The sequence below is a fragment of the Ursus arctos genome, unplaced genomic scaffold, assembly GCF_023065955.2.
Source record: "Ursus arctos isolate Adak ecotype North America unplaced genomic scaffold, UrsArc2.0 scaffold_11, whole genome shotgun sequence".
NCBI lineage: Eukaryota > Metazoa > Chordata > Mammalia > Carnivora > Ursidae > Ursus > Ursus arctos.
Genome location: NW_026622775.1, coordinates 59,236,511 through 59,243,097, shown reverse-complemented (window position 1 = coordinate 59,243,097; position 6,587 = coordinate 59,236,511).

The window sequence follows — 6,587 nt, the reverse complement described above, 5'->3', positions numbered from 1 at the left end:
TGACTTTTTCTTCCATGACCACAGCAAGCAGAGTGGTTTTTAGATTGTTTATCTTTTGTCTGTTGTTTCTACTGGTGTTGGCTCGTACTCGATTCTTCTTGCATCCTATTATCTTTGATTGTTTGCTGTTGATGTCATTAAAAAAAATAATGATAGAAATAATTTGAAGCATTGGATATTGTTAGGTTCCTCCAGCGAAGAGTTTCATTTCCTCCTCTCAAGTCCATTATAAGGGAAGGGTGCCAATAGTCCTGAATCAATGCTTGAGGATTTCTGAGCCAACCAAATGATTCCAGTCCATATCCCCACTTTTGGGCTATGTTTCTTGGGGTCCTGTCACAGAGTGGGAGTGTTTCAGTAGGGTTAATACATGTCGGACTCCAGCCCTAGATCCAAGTGACTGTCATATGCTTGGTTTTTCCTTTCACCTCCTTTGTTAAATTGCCTGGTTATTACTAGTACTGTTTATGTTAAAATAACATTCACATTCTGATATTGTCCAGAGTGTAACATTTTGGTCAGCATATCTCTACTTCTTCCACTGTGATTTTCTTATCAGAGTGTGAAACATACAAAAAGCAATGTAGTTCCAGGTAATGCTGGCGCTTGCTCTGCTACAAAACTATTTGTGGCTGATTACCAAGATGGAATGGTATTAACCATCAAAAAGAAAACGTAGCTTTAAATCCCCAGGATCAAAAAAGCATTCTTGGGACATCCCCTCATCCATAATCCAATAAGATCCTCTCAGATGTTCCTGTACAATCTTTTAGTTGCGTGGGTTCAGGAGGAATAGTTCACTAAAAAATCTCTTTTTAGTGTATCAGAATAAAGTACTGCTTCCCTCTGAGCTTCTTCCATTAAAAAATTTTTCTACATTGTATGCCCCAAATGTTTTTTCATTAAAACTACTTTGTTACATTATTTCTGTACATAATCTTAATGTCACAGCAGATGTGAACATCTAAATAATCAGTTCTAATTTGGCTACTGACAACTACAACATTTTTGTTCGTTATCTGAAGCCAATAATCATAGTACTTTCAGAGAATTTCTTATCTCTTGAAAACATGGGAGAAAAATTAAACATATTAGTATTCTGTAAGAACACAGGGTCTGCTTAGTCCTAAACTTTTTCATTCATTCTCCCTTGATCAATCCAGAGCAAAAGGGAGAAAGGAAATAAATTCAAAGAAACTGAACTTTCAACAAATAGCTGACTAAGAAAACTCCCCAGACTCCAAAATCACATGTAAGTGCTACAATAGGCAACTGAGACCAGAAGCACTGGGCTGGAAGCCCATAAAGGAAATCAAGAGAACATTTTGAGAAAGAACTGAGATTGAATAGAGTCCAAACACTGATGAGGGAGAGAGAGAAGGATAGAAAGTGACTAATCAGAGATAGCAGATCTTAGAAAGCACGGGTAAAGTAACTTTCTAAAACCAATACTATCTTTGAAGGCAAGTTGTAGCTCCCTGTGGCCTGTGAATAAATCAGGAAGTCCAGGACCCTGTGTAGAATGTCTTCAGAACTAGGTTAGGCAATGAGAAGCAGAGTAAGTGTGGTTTCATGGAGTTGCCATATTTTAAAGAAATAGTCTTTTGCTATAGCAACAGGAGAGAACCCATGAGAGATGAATTCTGTAAAGCTACCCTGGCCTGCCTTTCTACTCCTGGTTATAGTCCAGGAAAATGCAGTTCATTCAAATATGAGGATTATGAAAGTCATATGTACAACATCCACTCAAAAATACAGTGAGAAAACTGTGAAATCAAATAGACAATTTTCCTTTGGAAGATGAAAATTTACCAGCAAATTGTTATCATAAATGAAATTTATAACTCTGCATCCCAACATGAATTTGAAAAACTTACTGAAGTGATCATACTGTGAAGTAAAAATCACACAAAAAAGCAATAAATATAAGAGTCAGGTAGCAGGGAGTCAGAAAACAGGTTATTAATGTCTACTTTTTATTAAGAATGCAATCAGAATTGACTATTTTGACGCTTTAGGAATGCACAGTAAAGAATTAACCTTACCCAAAGAGAGGTCTGGTCTTTGCCCTCATGTTCTAGGAGGTGATCTCCAAGAAGAGTGGCTTTGTTTACTTGGAGGCTTTGGGCCACACTGGACAGTCTAACAATGTGATTTATGATGGGGGCTTTGGGCCACATGGAATCATCTCTACCGACAGAGGGGCTGGATGCTAAATCTGCTACAAGGGCAGCCAACCACACACCTGCATAGTGGAGCCCCAATAAAAACTCTGGAAACCAAGGCTCAGATAAGCTTCCCTGGTTGGCAGTGTTTCCTGTGTATTGTTGCACATAATTTCTGGTAAAGTAACACTGTCCACAACTCGACAAGGACAGGACAACTTGGAAGCTCCATGTATGGAACTTTCCTGGACCCTGCCCTGTGCACCAATTCCCTTGGCTGATTTTATCTGTATGCTTTTGCTTTAACCATAACTGTGAGTATAACAGCTTTCAGTGAGTTCTCTGAGTCCTTCGAGTAAATTATCAAATCTAAGGGTGATCCTGGGAACCTTTGAACTATGAAATTGGTGTCAGAGTGAGGATGATCTCATATGGACTGCTTCCCTAACTTTGCAGGAAGTTTTTGAAGTTTTGCCGCAGAGCATATAATTGGATTTTATAAGTCATGCCTAGTGATGGGGTATATTTTGTGTTTATACAGAAAAGCCCTTTGGGGCACCTGGGTGGGTCAGTTGGTTAAGTGTCTGCCTTTGGCTTAGGTCATGATCCAGGGGTCCTGGAATCAAGCCCTGCGTTGGGTTCCCTGCTCAGCGGGGAGTCTGCTTCTCCCTCTTCCACTCTCCCTGCTTGTGCACATGCTCTCTCTCTGTCAAATAAATAAATAAAATCTTTAAAAAAAGAAAGAAAAGCCCCTGATGGGTGTGTGTGGGGACTACTTGTGTGCTTCTGTGAATTTCTGCTTGTAACACCAATACTTCTTGCTACATTTATTTTAATCCTATGTTATCTTTAACTTAGATAACATATTTGGTCCATAAAAAGGCCTCTTTTCCTATTTTAAAAAAATGAGGGCAAATTGATACTGTTCTGATAAGGAAAAAGACAAAATAATATGTTTTTGCCATTAGTATGTAAAATACACAATTCAGAACAACTAGAGAAAGTGTTAACTCCTATACCTAGCAACAGTGACTTTGGAATATGGACATAATGACAAAGTAACATTCTTCGGGCTTTTTTCCTATTCTTACCCTATGTTCTGTCATTTAGCCACTTTCATTATCTTCAATTCCCTTGAAAACCTCCCTTCTCACCTGCTGGGCAAAAATCAACCTTATTTCTATCTAATCTTAGTTGACTGCAAAGTGCTTCCTGCAGAGTGCTTCATTGCAGGTCCTTCTTCTACCCATCCCTAGCTAATATTGATTTGTCAGTACTTTTTGCTGACCTCCCGTCCCACCATCTGTCATCTTGTTTTAACCCAAAGACCAACCTGCTATTGAACAAAGAAAATTGATATTGTTAGAAATTCCCTAGTTGTCTTGTGCCTACCAACAAAACAATCTGCATTCTCACAAATCTCACAAAGTCTTATTTGTTTTATTTTGTTTTGTTTATTTTATTACCTCTTGTGTCCCCAGGTTTTTTGTTCCATTAATTATCTTTCCCTCCCTCCTATATCTTCACTCTCTTTCTACAGGCTGCAAGTTTCTCCCATGTTAAAACAAACACCTCGTACAAGACAATACCCTCCCTTAATTCTAGGAGGCCCTCTAGATATTTATCTAAGCTCTGATTTCCTTAATAGTCTAGGTCCTTAAAAGGGTAGCATGTGTACACTTACTATATCCACTTATTTGCCTTCCATTACTTCCCATGCATAAAACTCTTCTTCCCTTCTTTCTCCACCCCCCCCCCTTATTTCCCGTGACCTATTGGATAAAGTCTGAACCCTTTATAAATTGGCCCCTGCCTGTCTGTAGCGTCTTTGATACCACTTCTCACATTACATTCTACATTCCTATGTTAGCCAGCCACCCAGAACAAACCATACTGTTTAAAGCATATGTGCTTGTCACCTACTGTTTCCTTCTTTGGCAGTTGCCATCCCTTTCTCTTACATTATCCACTCTATTCATCCTTCAAGCTCTACTCTGGGATCATCTTATCTCTGAAACCATTCTCTTAGAAATTTGAGGGAACCAAGTAAACAGTGCTAGGACTCCACAGTGAAACCCTGCTGGGAATTACATTGCCATTGCATTAAATCTACAAATCAATTTGGATTTTTAAACAATATTTAACTTTTTACTTTATACATTATGTGCTACATTTGTTTCTAGTTGTTTTACTATTTTTTTCAATGTTAAACTAATCTTGCTTTTGTGGAAGAATGCCAAATTGATCATGACATTGTCTTTTTTCTGTGTTGCTGGATTTAATTTATCAGTATTTTGTTTAGGATTACTGCCTGTATATTCATGAGATACTGACCTGTAATTTACTTTTCTTGGAAAGCCCTTATCGGGTATTATTACCAATACAGTTGCCCCATTTAGCAAATAAAATATGGGACATTCAGTTAAATTTGAATTTCAAATAAACAATAATTTTTTAGTATGTGTGTATCCTGTGCAATATTTTACACTAAAACATCATTCATTGTTTATCTGAAATTCAAATTAACTGGGCAACCCTAGCTGTCAAGGTTTTGCTTACTTCACAAGTTCAAAAATGTTTCCTATTTCTGTATTCTTTGGAAGAATTTGTGAACTTCCTAAATGCTTGATAGACTTTACTGGTGAAACAATATGTGCTTGGAGTTTTCTTCATGGGAAGTTTAAAAACAGACTAAGGTTATTAATAGATAAACATTCAGATATTCTATTTCTTCACCTGTCAGTTTTGTTAAGATGTGTTTTTTTTTTTTTTTTTTTGGAAAGGACAGAAATTGCCAAATTTATTAACAACCTACACTGAGGATTTTACTACCCATACAAAAGATCTCTTTGAGAATGTTACTCAAAGTTGTACTGAGTAAAATTTAACACAGAAGGAATAAGAATGCAGAAGAAATATCAAACAAGGAAATGAGTAAAATACAAGAATAAAAATTAATAAAGCTTAATATTTTGTTGTTATTAGTTTTTGTTTTATTTTTGTTTTCAATTCTGTTGATTTTCCTTTTCTTCTTCTTCTTTTTTTTTTTTTTTTGCTTCAGGGGCACTGGTCTGTGACCCATCAGTCCCATACAAGACACAGCACTCACCCTCCTCAGTGTCCATCAATGTCCATCACCCAGCCACCATCCCTTCCACCCCCTTCCACTCCAGCAACCCCCAGTTTGTTTCCAGAGACCAATAGTCTCTTATGGTTAGTCTCCCCCCACCATGCCCCATTCCCTCCTTTCTTCCCCCATGATCCTCCACCCCGCCTCTCAGACTCTACATATCAGTGAGATCATATGATAATTATCCTTCTCTGGCTGACTGACTTCACTTAGCATAACACCCTCTAGTTCCATCCAGGTCGTTGCAAATGGCAAGATTTCATTTTTTTGATGGCTGCAAGATGGCGTTTTTCAAAATATTTGTCCATTTCATATAAATTTTCAAGTTGATTGGCCATGCTGTTTTTTTTTTTTTTTAAGATTTTACTTACTTATTTTACAGAGAGAGAAAGTACAAGCAGGGAGAGAAAGAAGCAGGATCCCCACTGAGTAGGGAGGCCCATGTGGGACTGATCCCAGGATCTGGGGATCCTGACCTGAGCGAAGCAGATGCTTAATGGACTGAGCCACCAACGTGCCCTGGCCATGCTGTTTCTTATCTTTTAATATGTAGGATCTTTATAATCTCTTGACATGTTGATTCTTATGAAATGGTCTTTTTATTTCTAGTAATATTGACACGAATTTGACTTTTGACATTTGAGTAGCTATACTAGATTTCTTTGGTTAATGTTTTTATGATAATCTTTTCCCATCATTTTCCACTTTTTATGTGCCATACTTATGGTGTATCTTGTTTAAGCAGCATATGATTGGGTTTTGCTTTCTAATCAGTCTGACAATCTTTGTGTTTTAACCGAACCATTTAGTATATTTCCTAAATGTTTCTGAATTTAAAACTACCATCTTATCATTTGTTTTACGTTTGTTCCATCTGTTCTATGCTACCATTCTTCTTTCTTGCCTTTTTTAACCAATTAAATATTTTTTATCATTCCATTTCCCTCTCCATTAGCTTATTATAGTTTTTAAAATGAACTTGTCTTGAGATAATTTTAGAGTGTGATAAAATTGTGAAATATATCACAGAGAGATTCTGTGTACACTTTACCCAGTTTCCTCTTGCAAACTGTAGCACAGTCTTGCCACTGGGAATTGACATTGATAAAGTCAGATTCAGAATGTTTCCATCACCATCACCACAGGGATCTCTCATCTTGTCCATTATAGCCACACCCTCCTTGACCCCTGGCAACCGTTAAACTGTTCTCCATTTCTATAATTTTGTCTTTTCAAAACAAAATATACAAAAATACATGGAAGTATACAGTATGTGACACTTGGAATTGTTT